General features: G+C 42.2%; 1 protein-coding gene across 1 annotated transcript in view; it reads left to right on the top strand.

Annotated features, from left to right (window-relative positions):
- The first annotated feature begins 1682 nt into the window (after positions 1–1682).
- LOC124119459 (dystroglycan 1-like) overlaps positions 1683–27961 on the top strand; it is a 98410-nt gene continuing 72131 nt past the window's right edge. Inside the window, exons 1-2 of the mRNA XM_046481952.2 lie at positions 1683–1793; positions 20169–20239. The gene's annotated coding sequence lies outside the window, so the exon portion shown is untranslated. The remainder of the gene's footprint in view (positions 1794–20168; positions 20240–27961) is intronic.

Here is a 27961-nt window from a genome sequence, read left to right as displayed (position 1 = left end):
GTAGAATAGGTCTTCAGCAACCCATGCTTGTCTCCCCATGAAGATCCGGGTTAGAATAGGTCTTCAGCAACCCATTCTTGCCGTAAAAAGTGACTATGCTTGTCGTAAGAGGCGACTTACGAGATCGGATGGTCAGGCTTGCTGACTTTGTTGATGCATGTCATCATGTCCCAATTGTGTTGATCAATTCTCATGATGTCAATCACTGGATTATTTACAAACCGCCGTCATATAGCTGGAATATTGCTGAGTGGGGCGTTAAATAACAAACCAACAAACAAACATATTATTTCAGATCCAACTGTTTCTTTTGTAGCCATTATCCTAAGAAAAAATGCACACATCTATACCATATAAATAATTGGCGAAAATGTATCCATAGATGTTTGTTATTTAACAGTTTTTGTTTTTTCCCTTCCTGCCATCACATATTGTTTTACAAACCTCAGTGAAACAAGATTACATTGGTCTGACCTTACATCAGGTGTGAAACCCAACTATAAATAATGTAGACTGTATATTGGGGTTTATGTGCAGACAAGTATTTGTTGTGTATTTTTATTGCACTTCAGTGGTTGAAGGGAGACCGTGATTCCCTGGCGCTGACCTGCACTGTGTTGTTGTGGAGCGGCTCCAACAATAGGGGAGGGTGAATCATGGACCAACGTATTGTCTATGAAATCTTTCATTACACACGGCATTCTCTCCTCTTGGTTGTTAATGTTTACAAACTGAAAAATGATTTTAGATGATCCCACCCTTGTGTCTTTTGATATAAAAAATATAAAGTGTGCATGACTTGGAATTTTAAACTTTTTTTTTACTTGTGTTGTGTATGTTTGATATGTCAAGACACAAGGGTGAGATTCTCTATGTATTCCACAGTGAGAGGGTGAGATTCTCTATGTATTCCACAGTGAGAGGGTGAAATTCTCTCTATATATTCCACAGTGAGAGGGTTGGGGGGTGAGATTTGTTGCTACTTTGAACAGTATTCCAGTTATATCACGATGTGTCTGCTTTATGTGGGTCGTCGATGACAAATGTATGTCTGATTCCCCAAATGGCTACAATGTATGAAGGCCACTTTAGTTGTACCCTGGCATGATATTGCTGGAATAGTGCATGCATCAGCGTAAAAAACTCACTCACTCACTCACTCACTCACTCACTCACTCACTCACTCACTCACTCACTCACTCACTCACTCACTCACTCACTCACTCACTCACTCACTCACTCGAACACAAATATTTTATACTACTCAAAACAAGTTAAAGAACACTAAATTCTTTCACATTACTATAGAATTATATGGCATATGGCATGTAGTAATATGAAAGAATACGGTGTTCTTTGTCTTCTTTTGAGTAGAATATGTACATGTATAATATTTCTCATTGCATCAATATTTATTTAAATTGGACCTGCCTCAGAGCTTGTTTGTGTGTGATGAGGAGACAATGTATTGATGGGTGACAGACGGGAGACAGGGATTACGTACAAGTCAGTCATGCATGACACTGTCGGCCTCCCCACAACACAGAGCTATTAATTAGGATGATTATTATGTAATACTTGAGCCATAATCTTGCACTGTTTATATTTTAATTTTTAATTATGCCTCACTGAGTCATGCTTTGTCATGAGACAGGCCTTTGTTGGTAAGCTGGGGAGGAGAAAGGAAGAGCCAGATGATTCAGTGTGGCTAGTTTACGTTCTGTGTTGTTATTGTGTAGGTGTGCTTTGTTGTCTTCGGTTGGACCATTTGTTTTGGGACTTTTGCTTTTAAGGTAAGTAAATTTAAAGTTTACCTTCAACCATTTTACATCTGTGTCAGTGACGGTCATTGTTGTGTTCCATATGTAATTCCATCAGCTGACAAGGTTTGTCAATGCCAGAAGTTGTATGGAGTACATGATCTGTTTGTGAGACTGCTAAACAAAGTTAAGGGGAGTCTAATTATGGGGAATGAATTGCACAGTATATCTGACCACCTCCGGGATCCCGTGAAATGAGTGGATCGAGAGCCAAAGGATGATCCCTGTTCATGTAATACCAAAAGGCGTTAAAAGGACTCTCATGATGTCAATCACTGGATTGTCTGGTCCAGACTTGATTATTTACAGACCGCCGTCACATACCTGGAATATTGCCTAGTGCTGCCTAAAAAAACAAACAAACAATCACATGAAGCAATGGACCAGTGAGTTTTGTTTGGAGAAATGACATCATCCAGTGTTGATAGCTACCCCAATAAAGGATGTTGGGGTGATCATCGAGTGACTCATACTTGATACTTTCAGTTCTATTTATTATATATGTTTTATTGACATCAGTCTAAACATCTTTGAAACAGACTTACTATAATTGAGGCTTAAAGTGATACACACGAATGAAATAAGTATAGTATTTCCTCCCTTATCTATAATGCATGTTTGATTGGTCCCCGGAGCTGTTTTCCTCAAGTCAAGATGAGGATGACTTGTCTCCTTGGGCAGATTTATCTGTCATGGTGAGATCAGATGAAGGTCAGAAACGTGCCCTTCCAAGTTTCTTTTTAAAAGAGTATTGTTCATGTCCGCCCCAGATGTCCGACTCAAAGGTTCAAGCCAAAGTGTGATTATATTTTAAAGATGAAAATCCACATGTTGCCATGGAGACTTATTTTTTAAAGAGTTTGAGGAATGACTATGTTATGTGTATTTGCACTTGTCATGTTTCGAGGGACAATAAAACGCATGTCCTCCCTTGTACCGGTATTACTCACAGGCCCAGGACAACAAAGGATGAATCAATTTTCCCCGCCGTCCCCATTACACAGTGTTAATGAGCTTCTACATCGGTCAGTTATTGAACAGATTGTTGCATCAGCGATCTCTAGTCACACGGCAACAAATATGAGGTGTTACTTAGGACGTTTGCGGTTTCCAGCCATGAGTAGGATTATAGCAAATTGTTCCCCAAGTAACGATTATGCATGTGGTATGCATATAGAGTGTTGCTGATCATCATCCATGTGTCGTGACTCACTTGCAAAGGTGTATAGTGTTGCAGCTGTACTGATGTTTGTGGTTGGGCTTTGCTGGACAACATGTTTGTGTTTCCGTATCCAAATGGCAGGCACGATGTCATGGATGTTGTAGTGAGACTCGGAGACCTAGGAGATGAATAGATGATGTTCTCAGATAGAGTAGGCCTGGAACGTTGTGTATGTAGGATACAGAAGTTGTTGTCTATAATGCTCTTGTCATGATACTTTTAACTTCTCCATGCCCACAAACACTAGGATAATGATAGGAATTTTGATTGATCCACAAGTTTTAGAGGTATTTAAATTGTTTTTACCCACCTGTTTTTTACATTTGGGTATTTAACTTTAAACCTGTTTCGTAACAATTCCTGTAAAACATTTAAGCCTGTGGGAATAGTAGTATACCCGTCTGTGTCTGCTTGCGACTTCCTCTCCGGGAAGCAATTTTTTGTTGACAAAACCTAGCATGTTAGAAAGGTGCTATTGTTTTAATCACCAATCAGTGACTTATCAAAATACAACAAAAACATTGACTAGCACGATGTGTTTTTCAATTGGCATCTATCAGTATGTTTGTCTTACAAGCTTTTCCGAAAGTAACTGTCGGTAAGTGAATTTGACAATCTGCTGATACGCAATCATTTTATCTAACAGTTGTAATATACACATCAAAGAGGGTATTTATAGATTTTGTTGCATATTTGATGCGCTTGGATTTGATTTGTGTGCGCATTTCAGTTAATTTAATGCATATTTTATGCAAATATGCAGCTTATCTCAAGCTCTGATAATGATTATGATATTGCAGCTACTACTACTACTACTACTACTAATACTACTACTACTACCACCAAAAATGGGCTTATTTAAAGTACTAGTACTAATAATAATGGTATTAATAATGATGATAATTATGATATTGGTATTAGTATTGATAATGAAAATGACAGTTGTGAATAAGCACTTAACACCACAGCATTGAGAGATGCAGGATTTAGTAACAATTGGTTTCCTGGGACACAGTTTCTCGTACTGATACTACCTCCCTACCAACATTCACTGTTCAGGAGTACAGCTGGACCTGCAGTACCTGTGGCGGTCATCTCTCCCTGTCCGTGCAGGTGGACAGCGTCGGTCCACACAGACATGCCCCTCTGTTGATACAGTTGCTGCTTTCATGCAGAGACGGTTTTATTGCCTGATTCTACAACTGTATGAAGAAACCTGTTGATGCATTGGACCACCGTGAAGAGGCTTATGTGAGACAGAGAGCACAATGGGGTAGGGTAATTTGTGTTGGGGGTGGAGAAGGGGTGGGGGTCATTCTGAGGGTTAATTCTAAATGGCTGGCCTGTGTTTAAGGGAGGAGACAGGCTCGGCTATTGTGTGGCTTATTCCAATGTAATCAGACACCACTTGGGTCCTTTCTTGAACAATTACGATGTTTATTTTGGAAAAAAATGTTTGCCTGCTGAGAAGAAATTCACAATTTAAAACATAAATCGTGGAAACTGGATCTACTTGAGTTTTTTCTCGGCTGTGAGGTGCCATCTTTCTTTGTTCAGTAGGAAGTCGGGTGTAAGAAGTGGAATGTTTATCTTGGTAAGAGATAGGGATCCTTTAGGTACGCTGTTTACATTTTCAAATAATAACATCATGTTTTGTTTGAAGTGTTGCTGATGAGACTCACTCACTCACTCACTCACTCATCCTGTTACTGTCACACTCTCACTATACCCATGGATTCACTCACTCACAATTTCACTCACTCATTCACTCACTCATTCACTCACTCACTCACTCACTCATTCACTCACAATCTCACTCACTCACTCACTCTCTACCCATGGGGATTCACTCACTCACAATCTCACTCACATCTCAGTCACTCACTCTCTTGCTATCACGTGTCTCTCACTACCCATGCAGATTCACTCACTCACTCACTCACTCACTCACTCACCGATACCATTAACAATTCAGTCCTTGTAAAGTTCCTGAAAGGTAAGGAAAATAAGCCCTGCACCCACTTCCAGACTGATCTTCCAGGGGATCAGTCAACAGCATGTCCATGGCTTGGGTGGCACACGCTGTGTGTGTAGTGTAAGCCAGAGTGTTACAGTAGGTCTGAACTGTGTCTTCCTGCGTGATCGATTGATGCACTGGCGACATGCAGCCGCGTTGCTGATCTATAAACCTGCCTTGTATATTTCTACTGCAATTGCACTGCCATCCTTGGGTCAAAATTTACGAGAAATGTTCATTATTCAAGCCCTGTTTTTCAATGCTGAATTAAAGTTTTTGAATTGCCAAAAAAACTTGGATTAATTTATTGTAAGGAGTGCGTGCATATAGCTGAGAGAAGTGTTCAGGATCAATAAGTTCTACTTATCCCGCTCCTGTCATAGAACTGCCAGTATATTGGGAATATGTCTCAACTAACACAGCAGGGCTTTAAGATTGATTCAGATTCCAGGACTCCCTGTTATCCAGAATGTCCTAAAGATTCTTGTAGGTATAGATGAATGTCCCATCTAAATGCCCTGTTGCCATTAGTCCTGTGCAAAATTGCTGCATAGCTACATGGATCATGATTTAAAAACACCACTTCAAATTCAGGTTCAAGTTAACTGAACAATGTTTTATCATTATTTGTTATGTTCTTCTAGAAACGTACCACCCCCTCACAAAACAACAACCCTCCCCAACAACAAAACAACAGCCTGCCCTCCCCAACAACAAAACAACTGGCCCACCCCAAAAACAAAACAACAGCCGGCCCTCCCTAACAACAAAACAACAGCCAGCCCTCCCTAACAACAAAACAACAGCCGTCCCTCCCCAACAACAAATCAATGAACCGACCCTCCCAGACAACAACCAACCCTCCCCAACAACAAAACAACAACCAACAACAAAACAACAGCCGTCCCTCCTCAACAACAAATCAATGAACTGACCCTCCCCAACAACAATCAAACAACCAGCGCTCCCCAACAACAAAACAACAACCAACCCTCTCCAACAACAAAACAACAACCAACAAAACAACAGCCGGCCCTCCCCAACAACAATCAAAACAACCAGCCCTCCCCAACAACAAAACAACAATCCAGCCCTTCCCAACAATAATTAAAACAACCCTCCCTAACCCGACAACAAAACAACAGGCCTTCCCCAACAACAAAACAACAGCCAGCCCTCCCCAACAACAAAACAACAACCAGCCTTCCCCAACAGCAAAACAACAACCTTCCCTCTCCAACAACAAAACAACAGCCGGCCCTCCTCAACTGGTTGGATGCTAGGACACATCCGTCCTATGTAGGTCCTGCTTGTACAGCTGGTTTGACAGAGTACTGGGTGGCACCACAGTGTGGTTGTCATATTCCCACTATCCGTCATTGGTATCCTGGACTCCGCTATACTGGCTGCTGTCAGACAGCTGTATTGCTATCCTGGACTCCGCTATACTGGCTGCTGTCAGACAGCTGTATTGCTATCCTGGACTCCGCTATACTGGCTGCTGTCAGACAGCTGTATTGGTTCTGACTGCAATACCATTCAGTCCAGTTGGAGTGGTTTCTTGGGATGAACTTAATAAAGCAGTCAAACAATGAAAGTCAGTGCTGGGTGTGATGGCTTAGGGATGGATGATGACTGTCTCTGGACTTCTATGTTGAAGTCTATAACTAGCAAACTAACTTGTCAACTATATGTGTCCGCGTGTGAGGTTACAAGGGCTCAATGTTTGTACATGACAACCGCCAACGGGCTCAGCAGTATCAGCTAGTTGTGTCCATAGTTACTCGTCAAACTAGAAAATTAATCATCCAAAACTGGCTTCCACAGGAACCCATGTGAAAATAATAATGGGATTTGCCATACTGGTGGGAGCCCACTTGGAATCCAACAGAAATGTCCTCTGGGGACACATTGCTTGGGTAAGATCTCTGAGGATCTGTATGCCCTGTGTATACAAGGAGACACTCTATGCTCTGTGTATACAAGGAGACACTCTATGCTCTGTGTATACAAGGAGACACTCTATGCTCTGTGTATACAAGGAGACACTCTATGCTCTGTGTATACAAGGAGACACTCTATGCTCTGTGTATACAAGGAGACACTCTATGCTCTGTGTATACAAGGAGACACTCTATGCTCTGTGTATACAAGGGAGGAATCTATGCTCTGTGTATACAAGGAGACACTCTATGCTCTGTGTATACAAGGAGACGCTCTATGCTCTGTGTATACAAGGTAAGAATCTATGCCCTGTGTATACAAGGAGACGCTCTATGCTCTGTGTATGCAAGGTAAGAATCTATGCCCTGTGTATACAAGGAGACACTGTATGCCCTGTGTATACAAGGAGACACTCTATGCTCTGTGTATACAAGGAGACGCTCTATGCTCTGTGTATACAAGGTAAGAATCTATGCTCTGTGTATACAAGGTAAGAATCTATGCTCTGTGTATACAAGGAGACACTCTATGCTCTGTGTATACAAGGTAAGAAATTATGCCCTGTGTATACAAGGAGACGCTCTATGCTCTGTGTATACAAGGTAAGAATCTGTGCTCTGTGTATACAAGGTAAGAATCTATGCTCCGTGAATACAAGGTAAAAATCTATGCTCTGTGTATACAAGGTAAGAATCTATGCTCTGTGTATACAAGGTAGGAATCTATGCTCCGTGTATACAAGGTGGAAATCTATGCTCTGTGTATACAAGGAGACACTCTATGCTCCGTGTATACAAGGTGGAAATCTATGCTCTGTGTATACAAGGTAAGAATCTATGCTCTGTGTATACAAGGTAAGAATCTATGCTCCGTGTATACAAGGTGGAAATCTATCAGAGGGATGCTGCTTACATGACCTGTGATCCTGTATGATGAGACAACCGATACATGCGTATTTAAAGCTAGGATATCAGCATGGCATGGTTTCAGACATTGTGATATCGTATATTATTATATATATTATATATTATATTAATATCGTATTGATTGATTTATAAATAAAATAAAAATTCTCTTGGGATTTTTCTGGCAACTTAACAACAATATGTGAGATCGTGACTAATTATTTCCATCAAACTAATCCTGTTCTTAGTCTCGTCTCAGGGGGCACGGGTGGCCCAGTCGTCTAAGGCGCCGTGATTCGCTTTGCAGAGTTGTATCCCTTGGGCACGCCAGAAACCTATGATTGTGGGTTCGAATCCCGGTTCGCCCAGATTATGTTTCTAGGTTTGTCAGCACCATACCCGTGCTCGTGGGTTTCACCTAAGTGGTAAACGTCTGAGACCTGCATCACTTCGGGCTTTCCTCCCACATTAAGCTAACACGCGGCGATATAACTGGAATACTGTTAAAAGCGGCATTAAACCCAACTCACTCACTCACTAGTCTCGTCCCATGTCATCGAGTCACCAGACACTTGCTTGTCAATGTTTATACGTGATTATCTATACAGGCATATAGTGTATTGAGTCAGCCATGTCTCACCGATTAGAAACCAATTAGTTTCAGTGTTGCAGAAAGGATTTTTGATTTCAATAACCTAAAGTTACAGATTTATATTTTATTTGAAACAATGTGACTGTGGTGTATGTCTGTCATCAAAATAACTTGTTCAGACCCAAGGAGAGAATTCATGGATGTCAACTATTTTATTATGAGGAACACGTTTCGGAATACATCCTTACTTCTTCATCAGGTGAATGAATGCCATGAGGCAGAGGAGTACATCCTTACTTCTTCATCAGGTGAATGAATGCCATGAGGCAGAGAGCATATATCATGTACATGGAAGGACAACAAAATTAATAAGATAACAAAATGTGGAAACAAACAAGGGGTGGAAACTAACAAGGGAAGCTGATAGGTGATTAGCAATAGACAATGGAAGCCAACACTTTACATTAATTGGCATATATGTGTATCACTTCTAAATGATCAGACCTGCCCTGTCATAAGTGCCAGAGTGAGATATTGGTTGGTTGGTTATTACTTTGTCCATATCAATGTTAATCACTTGCTCCTCCACAATCAGACACCCATCCTTGGATTGCTTGGACTGTTGTGTCCATGGGGCGGTGGGGTAGCCTACTGGTTAGAGGGTACACTCGTCATGACGAAGAACCGGGTTCAATTCCCCACATGGGTACAATGTGTGAAGCCCATTTCTGGTGTCCCCCGCCATGATATTGCAGGAATATTGCAAAAAACGGTGTAAGATCATACTAACTTTAGTGGTTAAAGCGTTCACTCATCACGCCGAAGGACCGGGTTTGATTCCCCACATGGGTACAATCTGTGAAGCCCATTTCTGATGTCCCCTGCCACTAAAAGCAGCGTAAAACCAAACTCACTCACTCAGTTATGTGGGCTGGGTCAAGTACCTCACATAGGCTGGGATAAGTACCTCATGTAGGCTGGGATGAGTACCTCATGTAGGCTGGGATGAGTACCTCATGTAGGCTGGGTCAAGTACCTCATGTAGGCTGGGTCAAGTACCTCATGTAGGCTGGGATGAGTACCTCATGTAGGCTGGGATGAGTACCTCATGTAGGCTGGGATGAGTACCTCATGTAGGCTGGGATGAGTACCTCATGTAGGCTGGGTCAAGTACCTCATGTAGGCTGGGATGAGTACCTCATTTAGGCTGGGATGAGTACCTCATGTAGGCTGGGTCAAGTACCTCATGTAGGCTGGGATGAGTACCTCATGTAGGCTGGGATGAGTACCTCATGTAGGCTGGGATGAGTACCTCATGTAGGCCCAAGTACCTCATGTAGGCTGGGATGAGTACCTCATGTAGGCCCCAGTACCTAATGTAGGCTGGGATGAGTACCTAATGTAGGCTGGGATGAGTACCTCATGTAGGCTGGGATGAGTACCTCATGTAGGCTGGGATAAGTACCTCATGTAGGCTGGGATGAGTACCTCATGTAGGCTGGGATGAGTACCTCATGTAGGCTGGGATAAGTACCTCATTTAGGCTGGGATGAGTACCTCGTGTAGGCTGGGATGAGTACCTCGTGTAGGCTGGGATAAGTACCTCATTTAGGCTGGGATGAGTACCTCATGTAGGCTGGGATAAGTACCTCATGTAGGCTGGGTCAAGTACCTCATGTAGGCTGGGATGAGTACCTCATGTAGGCTGGGATGAGTACCTCATGTAGGCTGGGATGAGTACCTCATGTAGGCTGGGTCAAGTACCTCATGTAGGCTGGGATGAGTACCTCATGTAGGCTGGGATGAGTACCTCATGTAGGCTGGGATGAGTACCTCATGTAGGCTGGGATGAGTACCTCATGTAGGCCCCAGTACCTAATGTAGGCTGGGATGAGTACCTAATGTAGGCTGGGATGAGTACCTCATTTAGGCTGGGATGAGTACCTCAAGTAGGCTGGGATGAGTACCTCATTTAGGCTGGGATGAGTACCTCATGTAGGCTGGGATGAGTACCTCATGTAGGCTAGGATGGGTACCTCATGTAGGCTGGGATGAGTACCTCATGTAGGCTGGGATAAGTACCTCATGTAGGCTGGGATGAGTACCTCATTTAGGCTGGGATGAGTACCTCATGTAGGCTGGGATGAGTACCTAATGTAGGCTGGGATAAGTACCTCATTTAGGCTGGGATGAGTACCTCATGTAGGCTGGGATGAGTACCTCATGTAGGCTGGGATGAGTACCTCATGTAGGCTGGGATGATTACCTCATAAAGGGCTGGGATGAGTACCTCATGTAGGCTGGGTCAAGTACCTCATGTAGGCTGGGATGAGTACCTCATGTAGGCTGGGATGAGTACCTCATGTAGGCTGGGATGAGTACCTCATGTAGGCTGGGATGAGTACCTCATGTAGGCTGGGATGAGTACCTCATGTAGGCTGGGTCAAGTACCTCATGTAGGCTGGGATGAGTACCTCATATAGGCTGGGATGAGTACCTCATGTAGGCTGGGTCAAGTACCTCATGTAGGCTGGGATGAGTACCTCATGTAGGCTGGGATGAGTACCTCATGTAGGCTGGGATGAGTACCTCATGTAGGCTGGGATGAGTACCTCATGTAGGCTGGGATGAGTACCTCATGTAGGCTGGGTCAAGTACCTCATGTAGGCTGGGTCAAGTACCTCATGTAGGCTGGGATGAGTACCTCATGTAGGCTGGGATGAGTACCTCATGTAGGCTGGGATGAGTACCTCATGTAGGCTGGGATGAGTACCTCATGTAGGCTGGAATGAGTACCTCAAGTAGGCCCCAGTACCTCATGTAGGCTGGGATAAGTACCTCATGTAGGCTGGGATGAGTACCTCATGTAGGCTGGGATAAGTACCTCATGTAGGCTGGGATGAGTACCTCGTGTAGGCTGGGATGAGTACCTCAAGTAGGCCCCAGTACCTCATGTAGGCTGGGATGAGTACCTCATGTAGGCTGGGATGAGTACCTCATGTAGGCTGGGTCAAGTACCTCATGTAGGCTGGGATGAGTACCTCATGTAGGCTGGGATGAGTACCTCATGTAGGCTGGGATGAGTACCTCATGTAGGCTGGGATGAGTACCTCATGTAGGCTGGGATGAGTACCTCATGTAGGCTGGGTCGAGTACCTCATGTAGGCTGGGTCAAGTATCTCATGTAGGCTGGGTCAAGTACCTCATGTAGGCTGGGATGAGTACCTCATGTAGGCTGGGATGAGTACCTCATGTAGGCTAGGATGAGTACCTCATGTAGGCCCCAGTACCTCATTTTAAGAGCCAATTAACAAGGGGATCAGTGGGCCGGGTGTTGTCAAAAAATGGATTAAATTGAAATTCACAAGAATGATTTGTTTTCATGCAAATTATGTCCGATATGGAACTTCCAGATCAGTGTGAAAGGGTCTGTAATTCTTGGTTTTATCATTCATAGAAACAATCACATAACTTTTCTTTCGTGACATTTTTTTAACCCTTCCATTCTTTTAGATCTTGCACGATGTATTGCAAATGTTTTATATTCTACAGCACTTTTAGATCTTCCACAAATTGTACCTAAAAAATATGTCCACAGATTTGGTTTAATTTCACTTCCCGATTCTGTTTTTTCTTTTTGTAATCAAGTAATACCAAAGTCCCTGTCTGGCTGTGAATGATGTGCAAAGCCTCACAGAATCCCCCGCGTTCTGTTTCCCAGTGACAATAGCTGGCATTGATAGGAAGGTACCCCGGAGACCCAGCCTGCTGCACACAGAACCGGTCTCCCCAGGATACCAGGATCCGACCAGACAAAGCCCGACACCAGCAACTGGGCAACATTGAAAAAAACTCCAAAAGACATGATCGGAATTTTCTGACTGGAAGATAAAACAGTTCTCTGGGAATATCAAATAAGCACTTGCAGTGAAGAAGGTATCCTAGCCGTCAATCACAGCAGCCGTGCTGCCTGATTTCCTCACTGTCTGGATAAGCTGGGATTTGCATAAGATGACAAGTGTAAAACTGACTGTGAATAAACCCTGTGTTATCGCATGCCGTGCAGGAAGCAGTGAGTTTGTCAGCATTGTCATGTAGATGTTCCCCATCCTGCTAATTTCTTCTGAAGCTGCTGTTCAGCATGTGGTTGTCCAGCGAGAGAGGCTTGGCCAGGCTGCTCTTGTAGGAGATGCTTGTGGTTCATTCTTTTCCAAACAGACAAGTATATCAGCAGAGGTGCAGGGCAAGAAGACCTAATTCCAAGTGTCACTTTCAGAGCAGGATGGGAGATCATGTCTAAGCTCCATGTCTAAAATTCAATTTTTATACTTCCTCTGTTAAAAAGTTCTGTGAGTCGTAAACACTCCTTGAGCTGCTTGGACAGATGCTGCTGTTGGTAACAAGTACCCCTTTGCAAGGATGCTGAGATTTGAGTTGTTTTTCAGCCTGATAAGGCCTTCAGGGATATATCTGTTATTCTGAACTGAGTGCCCTTGGCAGGCAAATTTGAATTTTTTTATTTTGTTGAAACTGGTTCTTATTTTCCCTAATTTCAGAGGTATTTTAACATGCCTTCAGTGCAGCCATGTCAAGTGAAGAAATGAAACCTCTTCATCTTTATTAGTCCTGTTATTCGTGATATTCAAGTTACTCTACAAAGCGTTAGATATAACTGAATTAACATGAATTTTTAATTCTAATTTGGGAATTTTGTACTGACCTTTGCTGCAGACCTGGGGCCCAATTCCAGCCATTGAGCTGGTCTGGATGAACCCCTCGCCTGTGGTTGTCAAGGCTCTGCAGTTTTTGTTGGCAGCAGTGTATACCTAAAGTGTATGCAGTGTCTGAGTGGGGTATTCATGTTGAACTGGGCATGGTATATCAGTGGGCTAGCTCTATAAAACAGGCATTAGTCCACACTAGTACAAGTAGACACACACTCATGCGCACACATGCACGAATGCACGCGCACACACACATGAAGGCACATTCCTACGTCAGTGCAATATACTTGAATGCAAGGTTAAACCCCATTTCAGCTAACCACCAGTATCCTCTTTGGCTTGTACTTGGACTCCTGGTGTCCATGTTGGAGTAACTACGGTATCTCCTAACGGCAGTATACATGTTAGTTATGACACTGAATGGCAGCTGAGGTTGTAATCTTAAGGAACGTGTAATAAAGAAACAGATTGCAAAGGAAACCAGAGAAATCTTATCCTAAAAAATAAACTAATTTTAACTCAACACATAGAATCACTCGTTCTGTGCAGGATTTCCTTCCCAGATTCAACTTTTGGAATTCCTTGTGACTGCCACAACCTGTGGACCGGTAAATAATGTATCTTGTAAATCTTTGTTATTAAACAAAACATCGTTGGTACTCAAAAACAGAACATATTTTTGAATGACGTCAGCCTGTCTATTAATATCAGGGTTTCCTGTTGTCTATTTTTAGTGCAATGAAATAATATTTTTCTTTGCTTCAAGGTTAAATATCTATTTGTAGTGACTTGTCTTGAACCAAAGTGAAACATTCAGAAAAAAAAGAAAAAATTGTGATTGAACTTTGTGTGAATGATGTGTAGATCTAGATAAGCTACTTCAGAAATGATGTCACTGAATTTGTCAGCCATGAAAGTACACTGCATTGAAATTGATGTTGAAAGAATTAAAACCAGGTAATTTTCATATGACCGGAACTGGCAGTTTCAAAAGCCAGCGGGAACACTGAACATCAACATCAACAACAACAACAACAACAACAAAATAACCAAGCCACACAACAACAACAACAACAACAACAACAACAAAATGACCCAGCCCCATTGTTTAATATACCCCCATCACAAAATCCCTCTTCTAGACACTTGACAGTTTCACAAGGTAGAATGTATGTGTGTGGCGCTTCGTGTATGACCAGAACCAATGTCTTGGTGATAGGAACCAAACCTCAACGTGACATGCACCTCCAAAGGAACTAATGGCGGAAGTAAAAGTTCCGATGGAACCAAAACTTGTTAACACATAGACACCATGGTGGTCCAGGCGCTGATGTCTACTACTGGACATGCTACACAAGAAGTCCCAGCCAGTGATCTCTCCATTGACAGTTCTCATTCAGGGCTAGACTTGCACAAGTCTCTAAGCCAATAATTATTAGTTTAAATCATAAGTTATAGATTATGTAAATAATAGGAATAAGATGTCCCTATTAGAGACTGGAGTCCTGGTACTGTCCACATATCTAGGCCTGCCTATTAGGAGGATAGAATTACTACACATCCATGGACTTTTCTTTCAGAACAGCCTTGGAGAAAGGCTAATTCCGGGCACCTTGCCCTGTTTCCTGTTGCCCTGTTTCCTGTTGCCCTGAGTGTCTGAATATCAGACAGCTGCTGTGAGGATTATCCTGTTGGGGATTATAAACCTCCTTGAATCACCTGTGACTGGGATTATGCCCCCTGTGCCTTAACTCGTTAAGACAGGTATTGTTGGAGACAAGCCCCTCACCGACAGCACAGGATCACTCCTCCTTCAGGGGTAGTTGTCCAGATCCGATGTCCCCCATGGGACACCAACACCTGGTCATCCATTTTTTGCCAAGCTCTGTGATGTCATTTATTGTCTCGTCTTAGTGTTAATACTAACTTCTGATTGGTTAAGGAGTGGGCAATTATTTTCCTTGTTGCATGCTCATGTAGCCCATGCATGTACTTCGCTGTGAAATCAATCGGAACACATTGTTGGTAAATTGCATATCTCGAATAAATATTGTTGAGTTGATACGAACTGATGTTTATCCAAATAAATTGCGTAAAGGGAAGTAACTCGTTTGCGTTGTCACTTGGTGAAACTTTGGACATTCATTTGAAGTAACTCGTTTGCGTTGTCACTTGGTGAAACTTTGGACATTCATTTTGGGTCCGTATAAATGAATGTCGGTGAGATGAATTTGTTGTCAAGCCATCTCTCACATACGTCATATAGTGTGATGTGCCATGTGTGTGAGCCTATGTCTACGTCACACACGGTGATGTCATCCAATTATTAAGACAGTGATGTCATCCAATTGTCAAGAAGTCCCATGAAGATCTGGGGTAGAATAGGTCTTCAGCAACCCATACTTGTCGTAAAAGGCGACTAACGGGATCGGGGGTCAGGCACCCTGACTTGGTTGATGCATGTCATATCCCAATCGCTTGGATTGATGCTCATGATGTCAATCACTGGATTGTCCTGTCCAGACTCGACTATTTACAGACCGCCATCTTATAGCTGGAATATTACTGACTGCGGCATAAAACAACAAACAAACATAGAAAGAACAATTGTCAAAACAATGATGCCATCCAATTATATAAACAGTGATGTCATCCAAATGTTAAGACAGTGATGCTATTAATTTCTCAAGACTATGATGTCATCTAATTGTCTAGACCGTGATGTCATCCAATTGTCAGAACAACAACATAATCCAATTGTCAACCAATATAATTGTATTGCCAAGACAGTGATGTTATTCATTTGTCAAGTCTGGCCATCGATGTCATCCCTCGCTACATGGACGCTGCATGCTCCTGATGTGATCGCAACAGATGAAAGCAGGCCTGGCATCCAGGAAACATTATTTGCTGTATAAATAGTAGCTGATCAAAGATTACCTTGATCTCCGTGAGGAACAGGCTCCGGACCCCAGGGTATCCTAAGGTTGGACGTAATGCTGACAATTGAGATTGATGACTGGCCTATCATCAGTTCTTTCATCAACATTACTCCATCCCATTGCAATCCTCTAAACCCTTAAAAAAGAGCTTATTGCCAGTTTGTATTAGTGGAGAAAATTACGTTGTGTAGTTTCAAAACAAATTTCTGGTTGTACAGTTTATTTTAGGACGAATTGTATGCTGCTACCTTGAGTCAACATCCAAAAGATTTACTGATGAAGCTGTATAGAATCCCGGACCTGATCACGGAAACCTTATTGAAGGAGCTGATGGCAATGGTATTCATTTTGTGATTTTCCCCACGAATATAAAACGATATTGTTAATACTGAAAAGGAAGATGCTTGGCCATGGCTTCACTCATCCTGTAATAAATGGCGTTGCCTAAATGATGAATTTTCCATCAAATCCCAGGCTTGTAATATTCATCATTCATTTTCCTTAGTACTAGGTGGAACATCGTCATGACCACACATCTCTCCTCCCCATCTGGAGTCCCTGCATGCCTTCAGCAGTCAGGAGGATTCAAACATATCGCTAATATCCCAGCCTTGCTCCAAGTCTGCAATGAAAGAAAAGTCAATGCATGTGTAGTAATTCTATGTTCCTAATAGGCAAGTCTGATATGCGGAAGGACTCCTGTCTCTTATAGGGACAACTTGTTTTTGTTATTTACATAATGTAGAAGTTATGAATTAGACTTATAATTATTGCCTTAGAGACTTGTGCAAGTCTACTGATATCCTTCCCTTCCACATATAAAGCCACAGCCCTTGTTTTTGTCAAGCCAGCCATGGGTTGATGTTTTATAAGGTTCCGAGAACAAGGGGTGTTCCATTATAATGAATTCATCTTGAAGCGTATGACATACAAGGCAATTATTTGGGGGTTGTCAGTTTCTTCTGTGGGTCCCTATCTGAGGCACGGGCTGAGACACAGACAGATGTGTTATATGGTGACATCCTCCTGTGTCAGGGTCAGCTGCAACCCATGAAGATACACATCGGGTAGAATAGGTCTATGTACAGGGGAACACCCACAGGGTACGTCCATTGTCACATACAGTGATGTCATCCAATTGTCAAGACGTCCTGTGAAGATGGGTAGAATAGGTCTATGTACAGGGGAACACCCACAGGGTACGTCCATTGTCACATACAGTGATGTCATCCAATTGTCAAGACGTCCTGTGAAGATCCGGGGTAGAATAGGTCTTCAGCAACCCATGCTTGCCAAAAATGGCGACTATGCTTGTTGTAAGAGGCCACTATCGGGGTCAGGCTCGCTGACCTGGTTGATGCATGTCATCATATTCGAAATGTGTGGATCGATGCTCATGATGTCAATCACTGGATTGTCTGATCCAGATTTGATTATTTACAGACCGCCGTCATATAGCTTGAATATTGCTGAGTGTGGCGTTAAACAACAAACAAACAAACAAAATCTTCCAGCAGCTGTTCACTGAACCTGCGCAGGCATTAGCTGGGAAAAAGGAAATGTGTTTCACAGAGAGATTTTTGGTTTGTTATTGATGGGTTTATTGAAATCCTGAAACTCTGAGACACTTAACTTATGTCTTTAACCTTGTCTGAAAGAAAGAAGACCAAATTGCCATGGTAAACAATAATTTCAGTGGCCTCAGGTCCCAACAAGGGTGTGTCTGCAGGGGTTGCATGTGTAGGGGCGGTGGGTTAGCCCAGTGGTTAAAGCGTTGGCTTGTCGCTGAAGACTTGGGTTCGATTCTTCAAATGAGAACAATGTGTGAAGCCCATTTTGTGGTGTGTCCCGCTCTTATATTGCTCACTCACTCACTCACTCACTCACTCCATAGGTCTATCTCGTGGCAAGTCCAAGAGACTTCAGTACATAACAAATGAGGATTCGGAGTTAAGGTCCCCACCAACCCAGCTGTGCTGACCAGCAATTGACCAGACTCGGTGACTTAGTTTATAGCTGCCATTGTACCCTGACAACATGGATCGTTGTTCACAATATCAATCACTGGATTGTCTGGTCCAGACTCGATTATCTACAGGCTGCAGCACCCAGAATTTTGAGTGAATTTCTTCTTGAATTTCCACAGGACTTTCAATGTACATTATTTGTTTCCTTCTTCAGTTTGTATGTGTACAAGACAAAGTGGGATCAGCTAGGGCTGGCTGTCAATATAGGTCATAGAGATCAATAATCGCTAACTAAACAATGATCAATTTTCGATAAATATCAGAGAAGGTAGAAAATATACAAGAAAGTCCCGAAAGCAATGAGCAGATATCACGCCACTGGTGAGCAGTGACACATTTATGCATGGTTTACTTTGTGGACATTGGAGACATAACAAAAAACTGTTTCTTTCTGTCTTTGACCATTGACATTACTGACAATGACAAGACTGTTTTGGTAAATCTAAACTTTATTTTATCACAATAGTTTATATGAGTTATTGATGACAACAGTTTCATATCGATAATCGTTATATTTCTTCCCATCGATGATAATTCTGATTATCAATCTTTTTAGCCAACTCTAGGATCAGTTGGTTGCAGTATGAGACCTGGCTTAGGGTGAATCAACATGTTCATGCTATCAACCACTGGTTTGCCTGGCCAAGACTTGATTATATATTGGCTGTTGGGATACAGCTGGAATATTGCTGACTGACACAAATGACTTAAGAATAAAGCATCTTGAATTTATCCCTGAGGAACTACAGCTACCACATTAAAGTTTGTATCTTCAAATTAGGAGTTCGGATCCCAGTTTGCCCCAGTTATGTTTGTTGGTTTGTCAGCACCATACCCATGCTCGTGGGTTTCACCAAACTGGTAAACATCTGAGACCTGCATCACTTCGGGCTTTCGTTTTTCCTCTGTGCACCAATATACTTATGTTGACATTCAATACTTGCCATACAGACAGGTTGAAGATTATTCTGTGCATAATAAATCCAGAGTTCTGCCCCTTGATACACAAACTTGGCCAAAAACTTTCCAAAGACTTCTGAGAAAAGCGAAAATTTCACACATTTTAAAATTCGAAAGTCAAAGGTATGTAGATTGAGGCTGATGACTCGTCCCCCCTCCCCCCCTTAACTGCTGAGTGTTTTAGGTAGAAAACATTTGTGATCCAAGAAGTAAAAAAAACCCTGGCCAGTTGGTCCCTGCATGTGTAGTGGCCAGGGTATGTGTCTAGGGGGATAGCTAGGCAAAATAAGAATGTAAGCAATCATATTACACTACTTATTTTTCTTAAACACTCATCAAACACAAACACAACAGGCCAGTACAACATATCTAAAACAGATATCACAAAGTATCCTTACCACGTTCTGTGCATTACACATTTTAAGTATAAAGCACTTTAATCATTGTGATCAGATATCCTCAAGAAATATAAATTGTCAATGCAAGACCCCGTTATAGATTATTCACCAAAACCGATTCCATTTGGCATAAAGGGCAAAATAGCTGTGAAAATTATAAGAATGGACCACTGAAAATAAGTTGACAAAGATTGTTCTCGAAAAGGGGAAAGGAAATGTAACAACAACAACATCGAACAAACTCATCAACGACAATTTTGACACTGGTCGGGGGGGTCAACCTGTAAATTAACAAAAGATCATGTAACTATAACAACCGCCTGAAAGAAGAACATAGTAATTATTTCAAAGTGTAAGCACTTGCATCTTTGTTGAGTGGTAGCTATGCCACTGGTGTCAACAGTCAGGCCGACACTGCAGACGGTTGAAGAAGGCCGGAGTACTACTGCCTGCCATCCCTCACTCCGACAGTGGGGATTATGGGGATTAAATGGATTAAGGCTGGGCGTGTATGGGGTTAATCAAATTGTAATGAATAGGGACGGAGCACATTGTGCTGATGACACACAAAGGGTTAATTGTGATGCAAGGAATGATGAGATCTGTTCTTTTTTCAGACTGGGGGGAAACTTCAACAACAGGACTGAGGCCAAAGCTGTAGATTACAGCAACTCCTGAAACCTTGGCGGTAAGTGACACCGTGGTAACCACGCACATGTTGGACACAAGTTATGGATAACAACTTCTTTAATACTGCAAAGGCAACGTTTTGGTGTAGATCCTTATACCTTATAGTGTTGTCAAGCAAGACTGGGTACAATTGGTAAACTGTTTTATGTCTGGTGGCTAACACTATTGCAACAGTTCCTAAATGTGGCTAACAGTACGGCAACACTGTTTTTCATTGTGGCTAACACTATTGCAACAGTTCCTAAATGTGGCAAACAATATTGCAGCACTGTATCTAAATGTGGTTAACCATATTGCAACACTGTTTCTAATTCACCACCATTTTTAGACTGATATTCCCCGTCACCACAATTTTTAGACTAATATTCCCCATCACCACCAGCTTTAGACTAATATTCCCCATCACCACCAGCTTTAGACTAATATTCCCCATCACCACCAGCTTTAGACTGATATTCCCCATCACCACCAGCTTTAGACTAATATTCCCCATCACCACCAGCTTTAGACTGATATTCCCCATCACCACCAGCTTTTAGACTGATATTCCCCATCACCACCAGCTTTAGACTGATATTCCCCATCACCACCAGCTTTAGACTGATATTCCCCGTCACCACAATTTTTAGACTGATATTCCCCATCACCACCAGCTTTAGACTGATATTCCCCATTACCACCAGCTTAAGACTGATATTCCCCATCACCACCAGCTTAAGACTGATATTCCCTGTCACCACCAGCTTTAGACTGATATTCCCCGTCAACACCAGTTTTGGACTGATATACCTTATTATATATATATAAACGGGCTCCGTCCATCTGTCCGTCCGTCCGTACTTCCGTCCGTCCATCCATCTGTCACGTTTCGTTTCCTGAGCATAACTCAGAAACCGTTAAATATTTTTTCAGGAAACTTTACATGTTTGTTTTTTCACTTTATCATATCACATGGTATGACCATATTGTTAAAAAGCCACAACATAAAATGTGTGTGGCACTGGTGGCAGCCTACTTCCTCGCAGTGAGTGCCGGTAATGACCATAGTCACATATCACAAACTAATACCATTTATGTTTCTTAACAAATATTCCATGTAGATATTATAATGAGTCAAAATGTGACTTGTAATGTTTTTTCTTTCTCCCACCCTAATGAATTCAGTAGTAAATGTAGTAACTGGTTTTGTCAGTTTGTACTTCTATCATGTTTTTGTGGAGAAGTTTTCAATTTTTTCTTGAACTTCATAGAAATTGTGATTTGCAGCATTTTATTTTGTCTCTTCAGGATATTTTGCATCAAGTAGATGCTCCCCTGCTCCCTCTTACTCCTTACAAAATTTTGAATATTTTCAAATGTATGTGTTTGTGTGATCAAATTTCACTATTGTTGACATAATATACACTTCATTTGCTGGGCAGGAGACTTGGCCACTTTTGTGGCAAACTCTTCTTTTTTTTACAATTTCCATGACAACAAGTTCCACCTCGGTTAAAAAAGGTTAGGGTTTGTTTAGATTTAATTATGTCATAATTTCTGCAACAGGGGTGGGGGGTATAGCCCCGTTAATGGCAAACTCTTGTTACCACCAGTTTCAGACTGGCACTAAAGTGGTTGTACAGTACAACCACTGTATGGTACAATCACTGTATGGTACAACCACTGTATGGTACAATCACTGTATGGTACAACCACTGTATGGTACAACCACTGTATGGTACAACCACTGTATGGTACAATCACCTTTTGGTACAACCACTGTATGGTACAATCACCTTTTGGTACAACCACTGTACGGTACAATCACTTTATTGTACAACCACTGTATGGTACAATCACTTTATCGTACAACCACTGTATAATATGAAGCAATGTTAAGAGTGTATTTACTAAATACCATTTATCGTTGTAACAGAAGGCTTCAGGTTGATGGAGGTGAGGGGGCAGGTATTTAATCCTCGTTGACACAGAGCACAGATGATACAATACCGATACAGCGGAATGACCTTCCCTTGCCCTACATACCACATCCCTCTCCCAGCCATCACGTTGGTCCATACGATTAATGACATTCTTCTGACAATTGTCATATATATCTGTACAAAGCATTGTCCTCAACTAAGACAACAGTGTGTAACATTCATGTAAATTGATGGTTCCTGGAACGACTCGACAGTAGTTCAGGGACTTAATGACTTGAAGCTTGTTCCAATAACTCACCCAAGTCACTTTGAGATTGTTGGTAGGGGGGGTAGTCCTATCTATTATCTCTTGAATATGAAAAATTCTTCAAAAATGAACCAACATGTATGGTATTCGCATTCTTTTGTTTCTATAGTTCATTAAGCAGAAAACTCAAATGATGTCCCCGGGATGAGTACTGTCCAGATTCACCTGCTTACCTTCACACATAGGAAGTAGACATCTAAAGCTTGCCTACTGGACAAGAAAACTGTCCAAATTTTGTCAAGGGTGAAAAAACTACATGTCCAGGTTTTTAGGGCTAGTCGTCTTCGGAGTACTAATTGCCCTATTTTGGAAGGATCAGCTTTACCAGTACAAACTGACAGGTATCAGTGACGATCACAGGTACGCCCGGTGACATGCACACCAATCAACCAATCAGTGGCCGGGTCATAAGTCTGTGCTGGCACTGACTCTGAGCGTCACTCGTAATGTTTGGCTTGAAGGAAACAGACGTCTGAAGTTGAACTCACAATCTTTACATATTTGATTTTAGTCTACATGTCCTACTGTCTTATGTCGGTGGAGTCAGGCATTGTATTTCTGTGGCATAAAGTACTCACATTCTGACAGGGGTCTCTCCATACTCACATTCTGACAGAGATCTCTCCGTACTCACATTCTGACAGGGATCTCTCCATACTCACATTCTGACAGAGATCTCTCCGTACTCACATTCTGACAGGGATCTCTCCGTACTCACATTCTGACAGAGATCTCTCCGTACTCACATACTGACAATGATCTCTCCATACTCACATTCTGACAGGGGTCTCTCCATACTCACATTCTGACAGCAATCTCTCCATACACACATTCTGACAGCAATCTCTCCGTACTCACATTCTGACAGCAATCTCTCCATATGCACGTTCTGACAGCAATCTCTCCATATGCACGTTCTGACAGCAATCTCTCCATACTCACATTCTGACAGCAATCTCTCCATACACATGTTCTGACAGCAATCTCTCCATACACACATTCTGACAGCAATCTCTCCATACACACATTCTGACAGCAATCTCTCCGTACTCACATTCTGACAGCAATCTCTCCATATACACATTCTGACAGAGATCTCTCCATACACACGTTCTGACAGCAATCTCTCCATACACACGTTCTGACAGCAATCTCTCCATATGCACGTTCTGACAGCAATCTCTCCATATGCACGTTCTGACAGCAATCTCTCCATACTCACATTCTGACAGCAATCTCTCCATATGCACGTTCTGACAGCAATCTCTCCATACACACATTCTGACAGAGATCTCTCCGTACTCACATTCTGACAGCAATCTCTCCGTACTCACATTCTGACAGCAATCTCTCCATATGCACATTCTGACAGCAATCTCTCCATATGCACGTTCTGACAGCAATCTCTCCATACTCACATTCTGACAGCAATCTCTCCATATGCACGTTCTGACAGCAATCTCTCCATACACACATTCTGACTGCAATCTCTCCATACACACATTCTGACAGCAATCTCTCCATACACACATTCTGACAGCAATCTCTCCATACACACATTTTGACAGCAATCTCTCCATACACACATTCTGACAGCAATCTCTCCATATGCATGTTCTGACAGCAATCTCTCCATACACACGTTCTGACAGCAATCTCTCCATACACACATTCTGACAGCAATCTCTCCATACACACGTTCTGACAGCAATCTCTCCATACTCACATTCTGACAGCAATCTCTCGATACTCACATTCTGACAGCAATCTCTCCATACACACATTCTGACAGCAATCTCTCCATACTCACATTCTGACAGCAATCTCTCCATATGCACGTTCTGACAGCAATCTCTCCATACACACATTCTGACAGCAATCTCTCCATACACACATTCTGACAGCAATCTCTCCATACACACATTCTGACAGCAATCTCTCCATATGCACGTTCTGACAGCAATCTCTCCATACACACGTTCTGACAACAATCTCTCCATACACACATTCTGACAGCAATCTCTCCATACACACATTCTGACAGCAATCTCTCCATACTCACATTCTGACAGCAATCTCTCCATACACACATTCTGACAGCAATCTCTCCATACTCACATTCTGACAGCAATCTCTCCATACTCACATTCTGACAGTAATCTCTTAATACACACATTCTGACCGCAATCTCTCCATACACACATTCTTACAATTCAGGAGTTTCTTACAATGATATGGAAGGGCAGACATACCATCGATTCGATATATTTGATTTCCAAAATAAATGCAAACTGACAATGGTAGCAGCCCATTCATCAAAGATCCATTAGCTGTGCAGAGTTGTAGCCCTTAGATGTGGGAGAATCCAGTGATCATAGGTTCAAATCCCAGATTCACCCTGGTTTGGTTGTCACCACTATACCCATGCTCAGGGATGTGAACAAGGTTGTAAATGTCTCACTCACTCACTCTAGGGGGCACAGGTGGCCCAGTCGTCTAAGGCGCCGCGATTCGCTGTGCAGAGTTGCTTCCTTTGGGCACGCCACAAACCTATGATTGTGGGTTCGATTGCCGGTTCGCCCCGATTATGTTTCTAGGTTTGTCAGCACCATACCCGTGCTCGTGGGTTTCACTGAAGTGGTAAATGTATGAGACCTGCATCACTTTGGGCTTTCCTCCCACATTAAGCTGACACGCCGTGATATAACTGGAATACAGTCGTGCCTCGTTTATACGGACACTTGCGTCATTTCACAATTCGTCCGTATAAACGAATTTCCGTATAACTGAAACCAGCTTCTTACTAGAAGAGTTACTTCCCTTCAATTATGCAACTCATGACAGATGACAGAGCAAACAGATACATCCACTCAATCTTTATTCATACACATTTCAAAAAGTCTGTCATGGAAGTTTGAACTGTCACCAATTGTCAATTTTCCTATGGTATGTCCAAATTCAGTGCCATTATGCTTACTGATGGTTTCTAAACTTGCTGACGGGTGTTTTTCTTTAAACAGACAAATTTCCCTTTTTTCGTGTGCTGTAACTGCGTGTCGCTTACATTTCGCTTGTTGACAGGCCATACTTACACAGCTTTGACCTCTGACCTCCACAGACGCCATATTTATCGAAGGGGATTACATGTACAATAAACAAGCTCGTCTCAAATGTAACTCAGTGTCACTTGGTTAATTGACTTCTCACGAATCAAAGGATTACCACCAGCGGAAGTGTATTGTCCGGATAAGTGAGACAATTTTGTGTGCATTTCAGTGTTTTGTGTATGAAAATGACCGTCCGGTTCCAGAAACTGAATTTCCGGATATACGGGTAAATTTATATAGTAATTATTTCATTTTGAATGAAAATCGTCCGGGAACCGAGGTTTCCGGATATCTGAAGTCCGTATAACTGTACTGTTAAAAGCGGCGCTAAAAACCCAACTCACTCACTCACTCACTCACACACTCACTCACTCACACACTCACTCACTCACACACTCACTCACTCACTCACTCACTCACTCACTCACTCACTCACTCACTGCTGTACATGGACATCTCTCCATTGACACCACGCCCCGACAGACCACATTGATGACAGTAACAGTACTTGAGGTCATAAACAAATATGGCATTATTCATTACCAATGCTGACTACATGTTATTGCATTTTCACATCCAAGCATAATACCCATCCCTCTCTAGGGGAGGCAATATTTTGGGAGAAAAAAAGTATTATGAGCAGTCAAAAACTTTGTGATGTCGCCTCAGGTGAATGAACAGGAGATAACAAACTTGGTCAATGAAAATGGGAAATTTGAGATAAGATATCACTTGACATTGTTTTTCCTGTTCTGGACAAGGGCTATATTGATGTATGAGTTTCCCAGTCAAGAATCTGGAAACAGGCCAAATTAATGTAAATTATATTCAACCTGTGCGTTATTTATGACAACATGAAAACTGAGGCTTGTATTAAATGATTCATGACATATCTGAATAGTGGATTATTGTGGATTCAGTATTTTATATTACTGCATAAAAAGTTGACAAAGCAGAAATTTGAGATACATTTCCGGCTATGTAAGGGATTGGTGTTTGAAGTATGTCAACACCTCCAGTAGTAGTGTGGGTTGTGATATAGACAAGTTGACTGGAGCGTCATTGACATAATGCTCAGGTCAAGGATGGAATCTGAAAATTGTGTGCAGCGTATGTAAAAGGGATAGGAGGTAAAAGAGAACCTTGCCCTGGTCTACTTAGGAATCAGAGCAAGTCTGGTTATGACATGGGACATACCTGCACGTATGTCCCCCCCACACACTGGGGGGGGGGGGGGGGGCATGGGCTGCAATGAATAAAATCTGTGTCACAGAATGAGATGGGTGTTTCCATCATCTGTTTTTACTTGGCATCCTTTTATGTTTTTCTCTTTTCAACATTTGTTTCCCTCACCGTCAGTTCATGTTGGGTTGATGAAAATTCATCTGCTTGTGTATATTTTTGTGATTGCTCATGTCCTGTTATAAATTAATGTAATTTTTTTAAAGTTCTGTAGTTACTCACTCACTCACAGAATGATGATCTGATGATCTAATGATTTAGTTTTTATGGTTTGTGTTAGATATATTTTCCTGTCACAGTACAGTCTGCCAAAACAGGACTCTGACTTATCCGGATTTCTGTCAACACTCCACCACTCTTATGGTCCCACATTGACTGGGATTAGTAATGTCTTTCTACTTATCTGTGTATTCAATTGCTGGATGTCCTGCTATAATGTCCCTACTCTGGACTCTGACTAATGTGGAACCCTGTCTAAACAGGACTCTGACTAGTCCAGATCTCTGTCTTAACAGTTCTTTGACTAATCCAGATCTTTGTGAGCGTTTGTTTATTGTTTAACACCGCACTCAGCAATATTCCAGCTATATGACAACAGTCTGTAAATAACTGAGTCTGACCCAGACAATCCAGTGATTGACATTATGATCATCGATCCACACAATTGGGATACGATGACATGCATTAACCAAGTCAGCGAGCCTGACCACCTGATCCCCTTAGTCGCCTCTTACGACAAGCATAGTCGCCTCTTATGGCAAGCATGGGTTGCTGAAGACCTATTCTAGCCCGGATCATTCACGGGTCTCCGTTACCATTTACATGCCAGACTCCACCAGTGTAGATGCTTCTGACACAAGGCACAGGTCAATCCCATATGGTCTCAGTTTGCTGATGTTTCTCTAGCTGACTGATCCTGCTAGACAGGGCTGGTTGTTTCGTTAACACACCTGTCCTACTATTGCACCTGTGATGACAACGGCTGCACCTAATCGCCTGACAATCCCCCTTCACTGACAATGCACACGTAGCGTGACATGCTTCACTGACAATGCACACGTAGCGTGACATGCTTCAGTGACCTGCTCGTCAGAAGCTTGAACAGGTAATAAACTTAAAGAGAAACTCAAAAAATGATTTTC

Source organism: Haliotis rufescens, unplaced genomic scaffold (assembly GCF_023055435.1).
Source record: "Haliotis rufescens isolate VD_foot unplaced genomic scaffold, xgHalRufe1.0.p SCAF_71, whole genome shotgun sequence".
NCBI lineage: Eukaryota > Metazoa > Mollusca > Gastropoda > Lepetellida > Haliotidae > Haliotis > Haliotis rufescens.
This window is presented reverse-complemented; position numbering and strand designations above follow the sequence as displayed.